Source organism: Mastigoproctus giganteus, chromosome 6 (genome assembly GCF_048544385.1).
Source record: "Mastigoproctus giganteus isolate SK-2022 chromosome 6, ASM4854438v1, whole genome shotgun sequence".
Classification (NCBI taxonomy): domain Eukaryota; kingdom Metazoa; phylum Arthropoda; class Arachnida; order Uropygi; family Thelyphonidae; genus Mastigoproctus; species Mastigoproctus giganteus.
Genome location: NC_143580.1, coordinates 162,239,125 through 162,261,605, shown reverse-complemented (window position 1 = coordinate 162,261,605; position 22,481 = coordinate 162,239,125). Strand labels below are relative to the sequence as shown.

The 22,481-nt window shown below is 37.1% G+C and overlaps 1 protein-coding gene across 2 annotated transcripts in view; it reads right to left on the bottom strand.

Moving 5' to 3' along the window:
• The window catches only part of emb (exportin-1 emb), a 457,135-nt gene that overhangs the window by 373,790 nt on the left and 60,864 nt on the right, over positions 1 to 22,481 (bottom strand). The window contains exon 3 of one of the 2 annotated variants that reach the window (XM_090376567.1): positions 22,118 to 22,349. The exons of the other annotated variant lie outside the window; for it this stretch is intronic. The gene's annotated coding sequence lies outside the window, so the exon portion shown is untranslated. The remainder of the gene's footprint in view (positions 1 to 22,117; positions 22,350 to 22,481) is intronic. 2 annotated transcript variants of the gene reach the window in all.

The following is a 22,481-nucleotide window of genomic DNA, read 5'->3' as shown; positions in this document are numbered from 1 at the left end:
CGGTGGGTGGGCAGGTACCCTGATAATGCAGACATGCCATCACTGTTGCGAATTTAATTCCACAATATGAGAGATGCCAAATGGTGAAGATAATGATAATATGTTGAAGACTAAATGCACAAGGCATAATCAGGGTACCTGCCCGCCCACCGATGAGTGAGCCAACGAGCTCCAAAATGGGTCTGGGTGGTGGTGGTGGTAGTACCCAATGAGAATAAATAACAGTATTTTCCTCTACTGGAGAAGCATTGTTTATTCAAAGTAGTACAGTATGGTAGTTCACTGTGAAGGTAGCCACAATATGAGATAAAATCAAAGGATGCCATTACACTACTTATGTAGTTAAACTTATGGGTAAACTATGGTGTATTTACACTGATAATATATAGTTAATTTCATCCATAACATATTATGCTTTGTGAATTTAGTCTTCAACATTTTGAAGAGACAAATCCTCTGGGATACTTCATTTTCTCTCTGACAGCGAATGGGCAATACAAATGGATGAAATTTTGCTGTGTCAACATTGTTTACAAATGAGAATCAAAAGAACATTCTAAGATCAAGAAGAAATTATCCATGTGCTAGTCAAAGAATTTTCAGCTCCAAAAAACAGATAAGTTTTTGAAAAATTTTGCCGTTTTATTGATCTAATTGTAATATTAAATTAGACTCTATAAGCAGCTTTATAGTCCTAGTAGGTTATAACTTAATACATGTAGAACTTTTCTATCATTCAAATCTTGCCATCATCGTTATAGTTTAGAGTGAGTAGTAGGGGAATTCTATTTTTTTTTTAAAAATTGTGGCAAACAGAAAGCTCTAAAGTTCAAATCACTTAGGCCGGCGTTAGTAGGATAATTCTGTTATATATTATACTTTCATGTGTAATGGTATACAAAATACAAATTTGGTATCATGGTAGTATCACTGTTGCATAAATGATGAAATGGGGTAGGATTGTTACTGTATTTAAAACTTTTCATTTAGAATTACAAATGTGGTTATCTGCGATTCACTGTTTACATTGGTGAATTTGTAATATATTATTTATAATTGCTTAAGGGACCACATTCGACTTCTGCCACCATTTTTGGTATTGATATTGATTTTAATTAAATATAATTAATAATGTAAACTTCAAAGGATAACCAATGCATAAGGTTATGCATCAGTGCATTAGGTATATTTGTTTAGCGTATTTTTTTTTTTTTTTTTTTATTATATTGATTATATTATAAAGCAAAGGACTCAAAGCTAGTGGAGTGGCATTGCTCTGGAGAGAGAGATAAGGGGGGGAGGAAGGGGCTGTCTTATGAAATACAGACAGTTCCGGGTTTACGAGTTTTTTTTTTTTTTTCCTCAAGTATCAACAAAATCAACTATCCAAACATTAATTACAATAAATAAATGCTAACCATTCATAAATACGGCATTTCAAACCATATGCGTGAGTGTAGCTAGATAATACAGTGCTACTGTGCATGCATTTGTTTATTCAAGCAGAGATAAGGAGGGAGCTCCAGCTAAACGAATTTTGGAAAGAATTCCATATTTTAGATGCAATCAAAATAAAACGAGCATGGGACAAAATTACAGAGAGAAACAAATTTCAAAGTGTCTTTGAAATAAACACTCTCATCGGGTTATTGATAACTTTGAAGGATTTCAAGAACCAGCAGATATTGTACAAAATAAAACAGAAGTGGTATTAAATGTTGCTAACCAATTGCAGCTTGAAGTTTCTACAACTGACATCACTGATCTGCTTCAAGTACACAATAGAGAGCTGACAAATGAAGATCTTATTGAAATGGCAAAATGTGAAGACGCTGAGGAAGAAGGTTTAAGAGCTGAAACTCCTGTCCGTTCCTTCACTCTCAAGGGGCCTGATAAAGATTGACACACAAAAAGCAACTGAGATTTGAGTCATAATATTCAAATTGAGCAAACTAGAAAAGTTGCTAAAGATTTAAAAAAAAAAAAAAAAAACTTTTGCATGCTATTGTGAAATTTATAAAAAGAAAGTGTCTTGGAAACAAATGACTCTTGAAGCATTTCTGAAGTAGATGTCTCCTCGTGCTTTCAACAAAGCAAAGAGTGCCGAACCAGCATAGGGTTATTACTGCATAAATATTCTTTAACATTTGTATGACACAAATAATTTCCTTATTATTATAATTTGCTTGAATTTAAAGGCTGTTTTCTTTTGGATAGTAAAGGTCAACAAAGCAAAAACTATTGCTTTGTTGACCTTTACTTAACAATACTATGGTCAAATTTCATTGTTGAGAATGTAACCCCTGTTTTTTAACATTACATCTATGGCAAATAAATCCCTGCTTTATGAGTTTGCTTTACAAGGGCGCACTAAGAAAGAATTAACTCGTAAAGTTGGGAACTACCTGTACCTGGCTTGTTTGATGTTTGCAGAGCTATCAGGTACGGGACAAGTTATTCCCAAGGGGAATTTCTTTGGGTGTGCTTGATGTAAGCAGCAACTCAGCGTTGTTATGGGCTTTTATGAGAGCTTGAAAAACAGGGTGGATGCCCTCGAAGGAATTAAATTGGGAACCCATCAAGCTCACAGCTATCCAACTCAATGCCAGAGCTTGCAGTTGATCATCAGGTAATACAGCAAACCCCAAGTCAGAATGCACCAGTCCTGCAGGAGCCAGTTGTTGTTGGTAACTATATTGTCAGAGATTTGGGAAATATATTGTGAATACATGAATATTGATAATAATAACTAGGGGGCTCTGTCTCCTGCTCACTTTGCTTGCCAACCCCCGTGTATGCTTTTCTACATAAAATGTAGAGATATGACAGAGTAAGTCAAATCTTTCCTACATAAGACACACCTGTCGAAATGCACTGATCAATATCTAATCAGGAAATGACCTATGTTATTATTTAGCAGTGCATTTGTGGTGTCGTAATTGCCCCACCCACTTGTACCACATGATCCACATCCCTCTTCTCATTGCCCATCCCACCCCACAGCATTCTCAAGGTCAAATAAATATCACTATGTAATTATTTACATGCATTTACATAGATCACTTAGGAAATGGCCTTTTGCTTCGGGTTCCATAATGCATGAGGAATATTGTTCCATCTGAAAGAGCAGGACTAAAATATTTACAAACTACACAAATATTTAAAATATTTACAAAATACTAAACTATTTTAAATATACAAAACTATATTGGGTCCGTTCGTTATGGTGGAAGTTGTCTTGCAATGCATCCCACATAAGCGCTCTACACTGTCAACAGCAAGTGTCTAATTCTGCCCAGTAACCCATCTGTGTGCCTTCCATTGAATGTTCACCAACCTCGTGGTCATGCATTAGACGTGCTTCGCTCTCTAATACATGAACACGTCCAGCATCATTTGATGTTCCATTGTAATGTGTTTTGTATATTAATATCAGCTGATGACGGGTCCCATCGTCCCAATATAGTAGAGGTATTAAACTATTTACAATAATAAATAGTTTAGTTTTTTTGTAAATATTGGTATAGTTTTGTATTGTATAATAATAACAACATTATAACACACTGATCGAAATCTAATCAGGAAATGACCTATGAAATTATTTACCTGTGCATTTGTAGTGACGTAATTGCCCCACCCTTTTCTCCCATTGGCTTGAATAAATATCACTATGACAATCTTTTTTCATGTATAGAGAGATAATATTCATGTAGGTTGGCTGAATGGGTATTCAAGTGATATAATCAGAATCGGTCTCATCAAAAATTAGATATACCAGAGAAAGAAAAAAAAATTTAAGATACTGTATCATTTTACATTAAATTATAAATTATTGATTATTATTTTAGCTTAGTAATATCTAATTATAATCTATCCCTACCTAAATAGGTTTTTTTTTTTTTTTTACAAACTTTCTACACTTTCTATTTTTTTTTTTTTTTTTTTTTTGTTGAAACTATCTCGCAAGCTTAAATACTTTGATACAATTGATGCAAATGCACAAAACTAGAAGCTTCAAATATGCACAACTCATAACTGTCTGGTTTTTACTGAGGAGGTCACCTGGTAAACCCTAGGTGTAACACCTCTGCTTGCATTAAAAAATTCTGACAAATCACTTTTAGCTGTATCCGAAGGAGGGTTTGTAGGAATAGTAAAAGTCCCTTGTTAAATTTTTGGGGACATCTGAACCCCCTTGTTAAAATATTAGTTTTATAACATTTCATAGACTATTAACTAGGGATGACTCGGCTGAAATCTTATCGAGCAAGTCTCTTATTGACAAATTGACAGGATGTACTCTTTTCGCCATCTACAGAACTCATATCCTACTGCACTGTAATTTTATTTTTAATTAAATATGATTTTGAAACAAACATTAAGATTATGGATTTTTTTTTCCCCCAAAAAATAAATTAGTCAGTTAATTGTATGTGCAGAAAATGGTAAATCATATAGATTTACATATTTTACTCTTCCAAATTTTGTAAATTCTAAAAAAAAAGTTATCACATGGTTCCCTAATTTATCAACTATGTACGTACAATAATTCTTAAAATAAAACTTTGTTATATAGCCTAAATATAAATATATACCAAGTCTACAATTTACAATCAGCTGTTCAAAACCTGAAATGGATTTTCCTTCAGAAACAATAAAAACATTATTGTAATTTATAAGTGCGTAAACAAATATAAACTTTGTTATAAAAATTAGATTACTAAAGAAAAATTCTTTAATAATTCAGTGATTATTTAATTAAAAAAAAAATTATATATACACAGGGTTGTTAAAATTAAAGCAGCCCTATGTTCCTCTAGGACTCTGGAGCAAGTTGTTATTTTGGTTTTTAGGAGCATTAGCAACTAAGGCCATATTGCTCCGGGATATGCAGTGGTCATTTCCGCATCCTGACCTTTCCGCATCCTCCGTATTTGGTGGCGACGGGCTCAAACCCCGGTCTAATCAAGAAGTGTGTGCTACGCACTGCTGCTCCTTCCCACCTGGCTACAGAGGCGCTCTGGAGAAAGTTCTAAGGCTTATACATAATATAGCAGATAAATTTGAACAGGTACAATAAAGGATGCGGTCGCCATTTATTGGGGGAAAAAATTAGTTACAAAAATTTGTTACTGTATGGTGCGTAACTAACTTACGTTATTTGCTTGAGTGTAAGTTATTGCAACAGTGCCACTACTCGGCTCTACTGTACTATATAAAAGGAAAGCAGTCTATTCAAACTCACTGTAGATGTTTATCTGCACTACAGCAGCAAGGGCAACAACAACATTGCAGGAAAAGGCGTTATTAGCAAAGCTGTACTATCAGAACAGCAACAATGCAACTGCGGCTATCAGAGAATTCCGGCATCAGAAGCACATAAGGTGGAGACCTATGAATGTTTGTGCTGTCCGCAAAATCATTGGAAATTTGAAGCGACAGGACATCTTGATGTTCAACCAAGTAGAGGTCGAAAATGAGTGGACTCCTCTCATGTTGAAGATGCAGCTATGACTGTCGTGGATTTATCAAGTCAATCTCCATGTGGTAGCGCAAGTGTGCCAGCTGTTTCTCGTGAAGTGGACAAGCCGCATTCCACTGTAAGGCTAGTAATGCATCAGGTGTTGCGGTACTATCCTTACAAGATGCAGATATCTGTTTCACATACGCTTCAGTTTCTGGCACGAATGACAGTGGATATCATTTGGTCATGGAACATCCTTTGGAATGACGAAGCCCACTTCTGCTTAAATGGACAAGTGAATATGCACAACTGTTGCATTTGGGCAACAGAAAACCCTCGAGTTATCCAAGATGACCCATTGCATTCTCCAAAAAAAGTGACAGTGTGGTGTGTATTTACGGCTACATTCATGATTGGGCCATATTTTTTTTGAACAGGTAACACCGACTGGACCCAGCACCTGTTCCATCACTGGATAGCAATATTATGAAATGTTGGTAAATTTCACAATACCAGAGCTGCAACAACGTGGGTGCCTACAGGATACCATATTCATGCAAGATGGTGTGCCACCCCCACATCCACCGTTGTGTCCAAAGATTGCTAAAGCAACGCTTTACAGACGAACGGGTCATCAGCCGTTGTTTTCAGACATATTGGCCACCCCAATCACCGGACCTCACCCCATGCGACTTCTGGTTGTGGGATTTTTTTGAAGAACCAGGTGTATATCGGGAAAGCTGTAAAACTCTGGGAGATCTGAAGGATGGCATGTGCTGGCTATTCCAGTTGACATATTACATTCTGCTGTAGAAAATGCTATTCTTCGAATGGAAACTGTTGTTGACCAAAATGGAGGACACACTGAACAATTGTAGCGCTGTTCAGCTGATTTGTATTGCCACAGCGCCATATAGTGACAAATTTTGTAACTAATTTTTTTTCCCAATAAATGGCAAGTACATTCTTTATTGTATCTGTTGTCCAAATTTTTCTTCAGTACAAGCTCCAGAGCCATCTACATAGGGATACTTTAATTTTACTTTTTTTTTTTAATTTTAACAACCTTACACACACACACAGTTTCAGTAGAAATCGTAAATATTTTGGGAGGTTATAATATTTGTTGTTATTTGGTTTTTAGGAGCATTAGCAACTAAGGCCATATTGCTCCGGGGATGTGCGGTGGTCATTCCCTGACCTTTCCGCATCCTCCGTATTTGGTGGTGACGGGCTCGAACCCCGGTCTAATCAAGAAGCGTGTGCTACACACTGGTGCTCCTTCCCACCTGGCTACGGAGGCGCCATTGGGAGGTTATAATACTATAACCATGCAACACTCACAGCAAATGAGTATTGCATGGTTATTGCAACACTCATTTGCTGTGAGTGTTGCATCTTTTTCCATTCCCACATTTTCACTTACACTATTCTTTTTTACATATAATAGTAATATAACAGTAAAAAAATAAAAGTTTGGTCATTTTATTCTTTACTTGTTGGCAGGATGAAGATTTCACTTTGGAGTCAACAACAACAAAAAAAAAAAAAATACTCAGCAGGCAACCAGTTGAAAATCAGTAAACAGTAAGGTTGTTTTACAATATGGAATTTTTTTGGTTGGTTGTAATTCATTTATGATCAGTGAGGGTAAAGAACAAGGGGGCGTTTCGCTATTCTCCAGTTAGCATCTTTGTGAGTCACTGTTAATTAGTAATGTATCACCAAATTCACAAAGAAGGATTCAGAGGGTAAGGATTAATTACGAACCTGTTAGCTTGACTTCTGTTCTAGGGAAAATAATGAAGCCACTGTTTTAAAAAAAATAAATAATGCAGAACCATCTGGACAGGAATGCAATTATACTGAAGTCACAGAAAGGATTTTTAATGGGCAGTCTTGTCTAACCAATTTGATGGAATACTATGATGCAGTAAAAAAAAAAAAAGGCACTAGATGCAAAAGGGTTTGGTGTCATATATATACTGTAGATTAAGGGATAGTTTTTGACATTAATGCGCATAAAACATTGCAATACAAATTGGAGAAGACTCGCAATAGAGGCAAATTACCACTAGAAATAAGGAGGAGATTGATTGGGAGAAGTTTGATTGAGAGGAATTGATTGGGAATAATATTAGCCCAAGAAATGCAGTGATCAACTGTATTTCTTGGGCTAATATTATTGGAGTTTCACAAGGGTCAGTGTTAGGCCCATTGTTTTCCACATTTATTAGTGATATTGATGATGGTATATCACCCTTAATGCCTAAGTCTGCAGATACAAGGGTTGGCAGGGTGGTTAATGACAGTACTCAGGGTATGCTAGTGTAACAAGGTCTAGACAAATTAAGCAGAGGGATTGAGAAGTGGCAATAGAAGTTTTTATGTTGAAAAATGTAAGGTACTTCAAAAGGGAAGCAGTAATCCCAAATTAACACAGCAACAGCATGGACCACACTCAGCACAGCAGAGAATGAAAAAGACCTGGGGAGGTAATTGTGAAGTCAGATATGAAGTTCTCTGAGCAGTGCAGATGGGCATTGACAAATTGACAAAACCCCGTGAACTGGGTTTTGTCAATAAAATATGTAAGGGGTGATTATCCCATTGTATAAGACAATGGTTAGGCTACATTTTCAGTACTGCATATACAGATCTGAAGGCCTCATTTGCTGAAGAATGTAGATCTGTTGGAGCAGAGAAGAACAAATCAGTGAGTAGTACAAAAGGGTGCTCTTACCAGGAAGAGCATGGTCTTACAAGAAATTGCTATACTTGGAACTATGCACTTGCAAGGGAACCTGTTTGAGGAGTTTAAGGCTTTAAATGGATTGAATCAGTTCAATGCTGACAGAATTCTTCCTCTTGTTCAGACTACACACAAGGGGACACAAGGCTTACCTTTTTCAGTTTTGGCTTTATCCTTCCTGGGGAAGTACGGACGCTGACCAGTGGCCATTTCCTCCTCAGCAAAGAGCTCCAAAACTGAATCTTCAGATACCTCCTTCTGCTAGACATCCATGTTTTCTTGGGTACTAGGGGTACTTCACCTTTCTTATTCTTTTGTAATTGCTTTTGTTACCTGTGGAACATTAGGGGGTACCGATATAGGAGTGGCAACTGATTGGTCTTTCTGTGCAGGTTTTTGAGGACTTAAGAGATAAGGAGCAATGGGAGTGAATGATTCTTTTGGAGGAATGGTCATGTCCGTCTGAGTTCCGATGGAACACCTCCCTGCTACCTTCTGGGCGTAGGTAGGTTTGTTGATATTCAGAGGTTTCACTGATTTCCTTGCCTCCTGGTATGATATATTTAGCTCTGCCTTCAGCCATTGGATTTCTTTTTCTTCTTTCCACCTCTGGCATGCTCGTGAGTAGGTTGGGTGTTCTCCCTTACAGTTAATGCAGGTGGGTTTTGCGGCTGAACATGCTGTTGTTTCATGGTCCTTTGCACCACATCAATCGCATGCAAGGACTCCATGGCAGGCCATTTGAGAATGTCCATAATTCTGACATTTAAAACACCATAAAGGGTTTGGAACATATGGACGCACTGAACAGTTCATGTAGCCAGCTTTAATCTCATCAGGAGGTTTGGGCAAGTTAAAAGTCAGGATAACGCTCCTGGTTTTAACAAGTTTCCCATCCCTACGCGCATTAATTCTCTTAATGGCGATAACTCCCTGTGGTTTCAATTCTGAGCAGATTTCCTCCTCAGTTACGTCGAGAAGGTCCCACTCCGAAATGACATCTCTCGATGAATTGAGAGTTGTATGGTGTCAGTGTTATGGGTACTCCTCCGATTGATGTTGCGCAGAGTAGCTGCTCAGACTGCCTTGTCAGTTTTGGTTTCAATTAAGATGTCTCCAGAACGGAGCCTCTTAACTGATTTGGGTGACCCTGCTAACCCATCTAACCCTTTCTGTACAAAGGGTGACATTTTGCCAATCGGTTTTTCAGTGGTAGAGTGTGTAATTAAAAATCTAGGGACAGGCCCTGATGATGTTTCAGTTCGCTGCCTCTTTGTAGCAATAATGCTATCTGCCTCTCCATCTGTATTTTCAGATAGGAACCGGGTTGTGGCCCCTGAAGTAGTAAATTTCTCAGGATTCATGGAGTTTTTAAATGGTTCAGTGCCCGGGCTCCCCACCCACCACGGAGCCCAAAGAGACGCACACTACCCAGCATGCAATAAATGCGCTCGGGAGTGGAACGGCAGGGCTACCCAGACACCATACCCGCCAGCCTGAATCCTGTCCCTCGGACCATGAGGGTAGGAGCATGGCATTGACATGGTTGACCCTCGCAGGCGAGCCTACTAGCCGATTGATCCTAACTGGGCCTTCCAGGACCTCCCGTCTTGTTGAAGCAGGGGCCAAAGTGGTGTATTGAAGCTGGGCCCCTCGATCACCAGGATCCCCCTTTCTGAATTTCCACGGGTCGCAGCGCACAGCAAACACACCGGATTCCAGCGATGTAAGCCTGGAACCTGGGCTGTGGGCATTGGATCCTAGTGATGCTAGTCTGGAAGTCCAGCAGCGTCACTGGGAGGTCCCCTCACCATGTACAGGTGCCCACGTCGAGGGGTTAAGGTCACGAGTGTGATGTTAAGGTCATAAAAATTTCAACTTACGAGATCTTGAAACGAATTATCAAAAAACAATGTGTTATTGAGTTCACATTACGATATTTTCACAATATGAGGTGTCTCTGGAACTGATTAATATCGTAAAGCGGGGTACACTGTATTGTATAGCTATGCACGTGGTTTGGAATGCGGTATTTATGAATGTATAACATTAATTTTTTGCAATTAATGTTCATATTTTCAATTTTGTTGATACTTTGGGTGGGGCCTCGTAAACGCGGAACCGTAAAGCGGGAACTGCCTGAATTATGATTATTTGTCTATTTCAACTAAGCAGAATTTCTGTAGTGAATGTCACAAGAACCTCAGAAAAAATGAAAGCAAATGATTCTGTTACTATTTCATGTTTATAATATCAACATATATAAAGACAAAATTAACAGAAATTTCTTTATTCCCCCCTTATTGAAATATGTTAATTTAAAATTGTTTTTTTTTTTTTTTTTGGTAAACATTGGCTAAATATATCGTGTTGGAGTAATGCCAAAGTTTTGTGCCATTAATAACTCCACAAACTTAAATTTGGCAGCGATTAATGTTACCAACATTTTCCTAAAAATTAAGCGTAATTTTTCTTTTATTTCATTAAGTACTAATGGGCATTTCTAATGGAAATAAACATATCTGCAAAATTATTAATGGTTATTAAAAAATATAGAACTGAAATCAATAAGCATTGAAATCTACTAAGAGGTCAAGGCCCAATGCAATAAAAATGATTCAAAAAACTAAATATTTTTTTAAAATATCAAAATCTGGACCTTTCACCAGATGAAATTTTACTCCTATTACAATAGTGAGCAGCGTCTTTGCACCTTCAAGATGGTGGGACTGTTAGTAATCCTGGGTATAACCTCCATGTACAAGCATACTGGGTGACCACCCAACCCACGTATGAACCAAAGTAACCATTCCCCCATGTGGTGTGACACCCACACCACATGGGGGAATGCCACCCCTCTGTGTTACCAGGCAATTCTAGGTGGTAGGTGACTCATCAACCGGTGCAATACCACCACTTTGCTTATCGGAGGCTTGAAGTGTTGGAACCCATGTTTAGTCTCCAGAGCTAAGTTACGGTCAACCCTTCCCAACCTCTTCCATCATGCAGCATGACTGATGACTTTTGAGGTTAGGATGAACATCATGATGACATCCAATCTTTGTTACATTTTGAGGGTACAGCTCTAAAACGGTGTTCGCAGGCTGGCTGCTAGTCAGTACACTGGACCGAACCTATTGGTAACTCTTTATGAGGCTTCCGGATCTGCTAGTGTATAATCATGCCACCTGTACTAGGCCAGATAGTGACTGGAGGGAGTCCGAGTAGTGCGTATGCAGGGGGGGCATACACACTATGTCAAGGATTTAGGTATATTCTTACCATGTACACGCCATATCCATATCTGCATCTAAAAAACTTGGTTTTCTCTTTCGCTCTCAGCATTACTTTTCTTCCAATTCAATCTGTACAAGTCGCAAATCTGCCCTACTATGGAACATTATTCCCACATCTGGGGCAGTGTCCCCAAAACCTCTCTCAGGCTTCTAGATTCCATTCAGAAGAGGGCACTTAGGTTAATTAATGACTCCACTCTAACAGAGTCTCTCTCCACTCGCTGTCTCATAGATGTACTGTTTCTGCTGCATGCTTTTTCTACAGATACTTCCACGGGCACTGTTCTTCTGAATTGGCTTCTATAATTGGTTTTGAGAACGAGCGTAGCCTGTGCGGACGCAGCTTATTCCCGCTCCTGGAACAGAGAAATAAATTTTTTCTAATTTATTTTCTGTTTTATTAGCTTAAATTGGCATATTAACTTATTTTCTAGAGTAGCTTTATATTCCAAGTTACGATACTTAGTTTAAAGTTTAACTTAGATAGAGATTTTGTAGGTATTACTTAGTATCGGTAAGAGTTATCAAATCCAAGTGTTACAAGTTGTAGCTCCGCTGAACGAGAGGTTTTTTAACCATATTTCGCCGATTCATTAACCAATTGTTATATCAAATTTTTCTATAAGTAGCTTATAGACCTAGTCAGCATCCTTAGTTTATTCTGAATTGGGATAGCGAGATTTTGAAGTTAATCAATACTTCAGTGTCCGTAGAAGTACCGTTCATAAATTACCGCCATTGTACACGATATAACATATTCTGAACTCGATGGCATAAGCTTAGTATAGTATAGTGCATAATATAATATTGTCAATTAATCAGTAAATCTATTAATCTTGTTAAACTTCATTGTCAATTAAATTGTACTTTTAACTATATATATATATAATGACTTAGATTACAAAAGTAAGAAATAATTAATACACTCGATACTGAAAAATAAATATAGCGTTATAACTGTGTTAGGATACAAGTTTAAGGTTTTAATTTTGTACTGAAATTGAAATTTTATTGAAATCAAGACTCAGACCAGAGCAGCAAAGCAAAAGGCTCAAGCTAATGGGAGTGCTGTGGCTCAAGGGAGAACCGGGGGGGGGGGGGGGGGGGTGTTGAATTTGAAAGTGTCTGCAATTCTGCTCAGACACGATAGGAGGGAGTATATGATGAGAGACTTGTCGATCGATTCGCCCTGGAAAGTTTGTGCAAGGCTCAAGGGGTAGAATTTTTTTTCAGCCTGGTCTGTACTTGTTAACAGGAGAGACTGCTTCTACAGGGATGGGATACACTTAAATAGAAAGGGTGCAAGAATATTTGCTGGTCCTGTAGAGGCAGTGTTAGATGGGTCGGAAAACTGCTAGTTTGATGAGATACAAGGGCTAATAGATTAACAGTAGCCACTGGCAGAGGTGAAAGTGATTTTTGCACTGCTTCTATTGAAATGAGCAGCAGCCTGGAAAACAAGATACAGGATATTTCAGAGACTGCTGGGAGTCATCATGGAACAAGTAAACACATGGGTTGTTTTGGGGCGTCTAAGAATAAGAACTGGTGCATGTATACTTGCATATACACCAATGCTAGGAGTTTGGTAAATAAATTTGATGAATTTGAGGTATTGCTCAAAACATCAAAGGCAGATATTGTTGGGATATCAGAGACATGGTGTCACACAGATATAAGGAATGCAGAACTGGAATTTGGGGAGTACAACGTCTACAGAAAGGATAGACAGGATAGGAAGGGGGGAGGGGTTATGCTATTAGTTAAGAAACACATAAAAACCAAGGAAGTGAAGCCAGTCGACATCGCTGGACAGGGCAGCGTCGAGTCAGTTTGGTGTGACATAAGCATAAGAAAATCAAAATTGAGAGTAGGAGTGTGCTATAGGCCTAATGACTCTGATGAGTATAATAAGGGACTGTACAGGGACACAGAGTGGGCCAGTAAATCAGAGAGTCTTAAAATGGGGAAATTTTAATTTCCCAGATATTGACTGGAATTTGTGGTTTGGTCACACACACTAACAAGGCTTTTGTGGATTTTCTGGATGATTGTTTTCTACATCAGCATGTTCAGGAGGCAACTAGAGGGAGTAATACTCTTGATTCGATTATCAGTAGTGATTCTTCATGCATTAAGAATCTGCAGACACAAGAACCACTAGGTGGCAGTGATCAGTGTGCTGAAGTGGGATTTACTCAAGGAGGTAACTACCATCAGAGGTAAAGGGAAGGGTTTTTGCTTTCGTAAAGGTGACTATGATGGTCTGAGACAGTATTTAAATTCTATACAGTGGGACCAACTGATGATGTTACCAACAGCAAATTCAAAATGGGAAGCATTCAAAGAACTAATCTGGGAAGCTACCAGGCTTAACATACCAACTAAGAAATATTGTTCAAGGTTCAGGCCTAATGGATGTCAGATGAACTAATGAGACATATGGCAGAAAAGAAAAATGCATGGGATACATACAAATTAATGGTTGACATGGAAGCCTATGATAGTTGGTCTATAACCAAGTCACAAAGGAGATTAGGCAGGCAAAGGCAGATTATGAGAAATCCTTGGCAAAGGATGCAACGAAAAACAGAAAAGAGTTCTTTAGCTAATTAAACTCGAGAAGGAAAGGGATAAATCAGATTGGTCCACTGGATATTCATGGTTCAACAGTTGAGGATACTGCTCAGGTGGCTAACAAACTAAACGAGTATTTTGCATCTACATTCACACATGAGGAGTTATTCAGGAAGGGGAATGTCGTAGGTGAAGTAAACATTGGCAGTGAGCTAGATGATTTTGCAATAACTGAGAGGAAAGTGGAAGAGAAATTGTTGAGGATAAACATAAAAAAGGCACGTGGGGTGGATGGGATCTATCCAGTTATATTAAAGGAAGCAGAAAAGGAAGTAAGCAAACCCCTAGCCATAATTATGAGAGCTTCTTTGGACTCATGGGAGGTACCCATAGACTGGAGATGTGCAAATGTAACTCCAATTCACAAAGGAGGATCAAAGGCTGACAAGTAATTATAGATCTGTTAGTTTAACTTCTGTTCCAGGAAAATTAATGGAGGCACTGGTTAATGAAGCACTGCAGGATCATCTAGACAAGAATTCAGTTATAGCTCAGACACAACATAGTTTTGTTAAGGGAAGGTCTTGCCTTACCAATTTGATTGAATACTATGATGTAGTCACAAATGAACTGGATGCAGGGAATAACTTTGATATTATATATTTGGATCTTAGAAAGGCTTTTGATACTGTTGCACATGGAAGACTGCTGCACAAATTGGAGCAGTGTGGCACTGGAGGCAAATTGCTGCTATGGATAAAGGGATGGTTGAGTGGCAGAAGACAGAGAGTGGTAATCAATGGACACTGCTCATTGTGGACTAATGTTATTAGTGGAGTTCCTCAGGGTTCGCTGTTGGGTCCGTTGTTGTTTTCTGTATTTATAAATGATACTGATGATGGTATATCAAGCTTAATGTCCAATTTTGCAGACGATACAAAGGTTGGCAGGGTTAAGGACTCTACTGATGCTATGCTGCTGCAACAGGATCTGGAAAGGTTGAGCAGATGGGCTGAGAGGTGGCAAATGAAGTTTAACATTGACAAATGTAAAGTACTACATATGAGAAACAGTAACTCCAGAGCAACATATGAACTCTGTGGTAAAGAATGAAATGTGGTAAAGTATGAACTCTGTGGTAAAGTGGTAAAGAATGAAAAGGACCAGGGGGTAATTGCGCAGGGAGATATGAAGTTCTCTGAGCAGTGCAGACGAGCTGCAAGAGTAGCTCATGGTGTCTTGTCAATGATATACAGGAGTTTTTCTAGGAGGGATAGGGAGGTGATTATTCCCTTGTATAAGGCAATGGTCAGGCCACACCTTGAGTACCGTATACAGGTCTGGAGGCCTCATTTCAAGAAGGATGTAGAGCTGCTGGAACGAGTACAGAAGGGCAGCAAGATTAGTGAATGGAACAAAGGGTTGCTCTTACGAAGAAAGGCTTAAGTTTTGCAAATTACAGTGTCTGGAGACTAGGCACCGGCGATGTGATCTGATAGAGGTGTATAAGGCCTTGAATGGTTTGAGCATGCTCAATGCCGATGGGATTCTTCCTCTTGCTCAGAATAATCACCTGAGAGGGCATAAATTCAAATTGTGGAAAGACAGATGTAGGATAGATGTACAGAAATTTACCTTTAGCCAGCAGGTAGTTGGTTGGTGGAACAGACTTCCATCACTCATTGTTGAATTTGGTAGCCTAAAAAAATTTAAGGCTCAAGTGGACAGGTATTTCGAACGAATGGAGGGGTGAAATGGGGGTTGTGTTTTTTTTTTTTTTTTTTTTTTGGCTGATGCTGAATAAGCTTGCTTTCTTGCATCATATGCCTCTACTAATGCTAATTCCTGCTCTCTCTTTCAAAACAATCCGAACACATGCTGCCACGAGCCAACATCCATTTACTGTCCAACTTCAAACTCACAGAACCAACTTTTCATCTTCCTCGTTTATTCGTTCAACTGCTGTTTTCTGGAACCACCTTCCTTCAGACGTATTTACAGTCATGAAAATTACAGTCTACAGAAGTTGAAGTCTAATGTCAACAAATATCTTCTTTCGTCTTCTCAAACTCCAACCCAAGCACTATACTAAGTACTATAGCTTCTAATACCTCTCGTGTTTGGAGTTTTCATTGAGAAAAAAAAAAAAAGTACTACTTTGATGTTAAAATCAATGGAAAATGTACTACCTTGGTTAATACATTCAAATTTCTTAGTTTGATAATATACGCTCCCCCACCAAATATCTCTCTTCTGGAAGCGCCTCCGTAGCCAGAAGCAGCAGTGCTTAGCACATGCTTCTTGATTAAACCAGGGTGTGAGCCCGTGACCACCAAATACAGAGTATGCGGAAAGGTCAGGGAATGACCCACAAGGCCACAATATGACCTTAGTTGCTAATGCTCCTAAAAACCAAATAACAAACAAACAACCTCTCATATGGTTGATTAAGTTAGAAAATTTTCTTCTCACATAATTAGAGAAGAGGTTCCCAAAGTTTCTCAGTTCATGGCACCCTTAGTGTCTGAGTACGTTTTTCATGGCACCCCTAGGCCAAAAGAAATACTTAACACAGTGGTTTTCGACCATTTAATAATCTGATTGTGCGTGTTAAAAAATATGTTATATGATAGTTATTATAATAATATAATTATAAACAAAATTAAAATTCATAATGTAAATTATATACTTATATAATAATTTTATTCTTTATATAGAGGTACTTAAATAAATATCAATTATAGATCACAACAAAATTAAAAAAAAATAAAAATAAGGTACAATGGATACCGTGCATCTTTTTACAATGAAATAAATATATAAATTTTAAAAAAATAATAAGTTTAAGTAACTTAATCCAAAATTACATGACACCCCTGGAATATAGCCCGAAGATGGGTTTCAGCAGAACCCTGAATGACTGCCAATATTTTAATCACAGATTAACATGGTAACACTTCAATAATCACATTTTAAAATACATTCATTTGATATAAAGGTGCACTTATTTCCATTTAATCTGTACATAAGGAAAACTGTATATTGTCCTCTTTCCACAAAACCAGCAATAATGACCTATCTCTTTCAAAGTCTCTCTACTCTGTCTCATAGACGTTCTGTTTCCTGCTGCACACCTTTTCTGTAGCACTGTTCTTCTTAATTGCCACCTGTAATTCTCTTAAGCTCTTCCAAACCAATCTGAATGCATGCTGCAACCAGTTAGCATCCATTTATTGTCCATCTTCAAACTCAGAGAACCAACTTTTCTTCCTTATTTAGCCTTTTATTTTTTTTGAACAACCTTCCTTCGTATGTAGTTCCTGAAAACTGTATTCTATAGGAAGTCTCATGTCAACAAGTATCTTCAGTATTCTCAATCTTCAACTCATACAAAATACTAAGTATTATAATAATAATAATATTATTATTAGTATGGCAAATTATGCAGGAAAGCAAGTTTATATAACATCAGCAACAAAAAAAAAAAAAAAAAAAACCACCTCATCTGTCCATCCCCTCTAATAATTTGTCTGTCTTTCTTAACACAAATCCCACTTATGCAAACCAGAACATCACCTTATTAAAGTATTTAATTAAAAAGCATGCTGAAATACCTTAACCAATGTAAAAATAACAGGCACATCAAAATCTAGCAGAAACTGTTGCAGGTTACCTGTCAGATATAGTCATTGCAATGCTGCAGCAAAATTAATACCAATAATTTGCATAACAAAAATTAAATTGAAAAAGTACGTGAAACGAAATATTTATTTTGGGTGAAAAATATTAAAAAAAAAAAAGGAAAATTTTCATTCAGATAGAAATTTACATATTTATTGATATAATCATATAATTATTAAAAAATAATTATATTAAAAAGAAAACAGCGGGAAAAAAATACAAGATTTATTTTATTTCATACCTTTGTTCAAAAATGAGATCTTAGAAATCAAAATGCATCAACAGTCTCATCACTGAGCTGTGAGCAAAAGCACATTCCAAATGGACAGTTGGAGGAATGGCAATTCCAAATATTTCCCTCTAATTTCTTCTTCCTCTTGAAATAATTATCTTTATCAAACTGAAGTGTGAAAAGATTGAGATCTTTTCCTTATGTCACCTGATACTGAAATGGAGTTTTATTCATGTGGCACAGATTCTGAATCTCATTCGAATGCATCTTTTGATGTTAGAATGCTACAAACAACCCTTCCGTTTATTAAACAGCAGAGTCTATTGTTTCACAGACAAATAATCCAACTAGTTATTTTGAGCTGATTGCAACCAATAAATTTTTTCAGTTTCTTGTGAACAAAAACATCCCTTTAAAGCCACCATAAGATGTGAAGCAGCTGTAAAAACTTGCCCATGAATAAATGAATGGAAAGATGTTAGAAGGAGGAGATGAAAATTTTATTGAGATTAGTTTTCCAAGGGGATAATTCATGCACCAAGAATACATGATCGCTGCCACAATGCACATGTGCCAAAATGAGCTGGATGTATGCTGCCGTAATGTAAATATGCAATCATTCATTTGCAGGCAATAAACAAGCACTGTAAAAGGAAAGGCACATGAAATGAACTGATGGATATCAACCCACTAACTGTACCATGAGCTATTTGCATCCGGCCTGAAAAGGAATAGGGGTGGACAGTATGGTGAAACTGTTGACATCCAAAGGATCTGTATTCTGAATCTCATTCAAATGCATCTGTTGAATGAGAATGCTAAAAACAACAGATGCTGGTGTTACTGAAGTGATGATTCTTTATAGATGAAATCCCTTCCATTTACTAAAAAGCAGTGCCTATTTGTTCCAGCACCGTAGAGAAATAGTCCAATGAATTATTTTGAACTGCCTGCAACTGATGAATGTTTTCAATTGCTTGCGAATGAAACAATGCTTACATGGACACAGAAAGATGCGAAGCAGGTGTGAAAACTGGCTCATGAATAAATGCATGGAGGAGATGAAAATTTTATTTGGATTAGTTCTTCACACCAAAAATCCAAGATTACTGGAAAAAAAAAAAAAAAACTATTTGCAGTGAACTGTTTTTTTACGATTTATGAGTTAAAACGTATCTAGTAATGAGATGGCTGCGTGTTGCTGAAAATCTTGACCTGCCTAATGAGTGTCTTTAAAAAATCCAGCTTCTATTGTGCCATCTAAACAGCACAATGCTAAAACTTTATTATCCAAGATACAGCTGTCCCTAGACAAATCTGTGATCCTCTGGGGAAGTCATCTACTTTTTAGACTGGTAAAAACTGTTTTTTTTTTTTTTTTGTTTTTTTTTTTAATTTTGCAAATTTGAGCTTATTTTCACAGATTATATGAGAACTAAGTATAATGTTATACCACATGAATGTATCTTTAAATTTATCTATTGAAGTGTTACCATATCATGCTACACATAAAATATTGGCAATGTTTCAAAGTTCTGCTGAATCAGTCTTTAGTCCTCTGGAGGAGAATATAAGAAATCACATAAAATTCTGTATAGTAATTAAATTAGCTTTCACAGAAGTTATTGTAATAACAATAGAGAGCGAAAAAATGAGAAGAAAATTAAAATTGTTGATAAGAAATTGGTAAAAGTCTAGGCAGGTTACAGCATGATATCGGTAATGAATGGGAGAATGAACTCTTAGAAAACTTAATGTGGTGATCCTTTGTAGAATTATGTATATTGTTGTTACTAGTGTGGTGTGTTGACTTTAGAAAGAAAAAGGCCCTAACGTATATATAAAATATATTACTGAAATAAAGTTTCAAGACAAAAAAAAAAAAAAAAAAAGTGGTACCATACAAACCTTGAGAAAACTTACTATTAGAGGAGGAGATACTCACCTGAAATATGGCTGATTTCATTGTAAAAGTAATAGGTTAAGAAGGTGGGTGTGAAGTTTCTAAACAACCTGTTAGACCTCTTCCTTGAGAAGAAGATTAAGTGCATTAAGTCAGGAGCTCTAGAATCCATGTTGTGGCCATGGGGCTAATAGGATTAAACATGGTTAGAGTAGAAATTCTAGGAAAGTATAAAACCAAGAAATAGAATCTGACTGTATGAGAGAGAGAGAAAAAAACTGCAGTCATTTAATTTAGAAAATAGGGATATTGAATACCCTTATTCAATAATTAAAAGGGAAATTGTTCTGAAGCTGTAGTGTTCTTGGTTGTTTCCATGATTTCTTCTTGGAACGTTAAAGTATGAATGGTTGAAATAGGCTCTCTGCTTTATGATGAGGACTGATGTCCTAAAACATTGGATAAAAATGATTCTTTGAATGTTCTTCTGGAGTAAGTTTTTTTTTCAGTAGAGAGAACTAATGGGTTATGGTATTTCTATATACTTTTGCATACAAGGGCATGGGTCAATGTGTTCGATTTATCAAGTCTGCCATAAATGGTATCTTTTCTATGCTCTTCTATTCTTTTTTTGTAATTCTAGAATTCACCTGTGCAGGTAGTACAGTGAATGTAAATGCAACATATCTATTCAATTTGTCAGCAACCTGAGCAGTGTCATCAACAGTTAATTCACTGACATGAAGTGGCCCAATGTAATTCAACACCCTTCCTTCTACTGTTAATATAAGTACAGAAGTCTTTGCTGCTTTTCTTTGCATTCTTTGCCAGAGAGTTCTCATAATTAGCCTTACTTGCCTATCTTTCTATGTGACTTGATTACAGACTAATTTATATTTTCCATAGGCTTCTGAGTCACCTGATAATTTCTATGCATCCCGTGTGCTTTTCCTCTATGCCAGTTGTCTAAATAGTTTATCCAATATCCATTTAGGTCTAAGCCTCAAACAGTATTTCTTCATTGGCATGAAAAGCATAATAGCTTCTATGATTACTTCTCTGAATGTTTCCCAGACAGAATTTGTTGTTGGTAACATCATCAGTTAGTCCCACCACATAGAATTTACATCTGTCTGAGACCACTGTAGTCACCTTTGCAAAAGCAAAAGCCTTTCCCTTTACCCTTGATAGTAGTTATGTCTTTAATTAAATTCTACATTATGATTGCTGGCCCCCCCCAGTGGGTCTTTTACCTGCAGATTCTTAATGCATGAAGAATCACTGCTGATAACCAAATCAAGAATATTGCTTCCTCTTGTTGCTTCTCTAACATGCTGCTGTAGAAAACAGTCATTCAAGAAATACACAAAGATTGTGTGTGTGTGTGTGTGTGTGTGTGTGTGTGTGTGTGTGTGTGTGTGTGTGTGTGTGTGTGTGTGTGTGTGTGTGTGTGTGTGTGTGTGTGTGTGTCCAACCCACAAATTCCAGTCAACGTTTGGAGTGTTAAAATCTCCCATTATAAAGACATTCAGAACTACATGTACCGCATGCCCTTTACCTCCTATTTTAACCAATGCTTCTGTGTATACAAAAATCTCTAAGTATACTTTTTTTTTTTTTTCCCCCTTTGGTAGTTATTGGCGCATCGGCTTCTGCGGCCATAATGACCTCCCAAGGTTTTTGCAGTACTTTGATCCAAGCCCGAGGCGGGATTCGAACCCGCAACCTTTGGGTTGCCAGGCAGGCGCTTTACCCACCCGACTAGCCCGGTCGGCCCTAAGTATACACAGAAGCATTGGTTGAAACATATCGTCCTATCTCGACACTTTTTCAACGTGATCTTATATTTCACAAGCAATTTATCATGACATTACTCACTTTTCTATACAAGGCCTTAATTTCTTCTACTTAAAAATTAAAATTATGATAACTCTTACTATATTACACTTTAGAACACTATAATTGATTATTACTGTTTACTACTAAACTATAATTTACTAGTCTCAAGTTACGAAGTTCCCACCAAAATATTGATTACAAAGACTGTATCTGAATATCAAGCTGTAACTTTCTAAATCCTTAACTAAATACAAAAATAAGCTAACCTTTGTGGCTAGGACAATTCAAACTACTTCTTAATTACAATTTTAGTACCTAATTAAACTAAAAAACATAAATAAATAAATAAGTCAAAATTCATTCCAAAACTAACCTGTTATGAATTCCTCTTTTCTACTGTTCTTAAATTCACAGTTGCATAGTATAGCTTTGTTTCCAAAACCAACGGGAACTCCATTTCATCATCATGTGTGTGTAACAGACGTTGAAAACCAAGGAGAAAATAAAATTACTGCATGATGAGCAATGCAAAAGTCAATTTTCACCAAGGTAGATAGATATGCACAGCTTTGGTAAATCAAGGAAATCACCTCTCTGCATTCATGCTTGTGAAAAAAAACAAAAAACTCACTAATTTACTCAAAAAAAATTTATGAGAAAATTAATGAGAAACAAAACTGAAAGTTCCTTGAAAGGGTAAATAAGAAATTTTGTTGTCACCCCCACAACCCATAAAC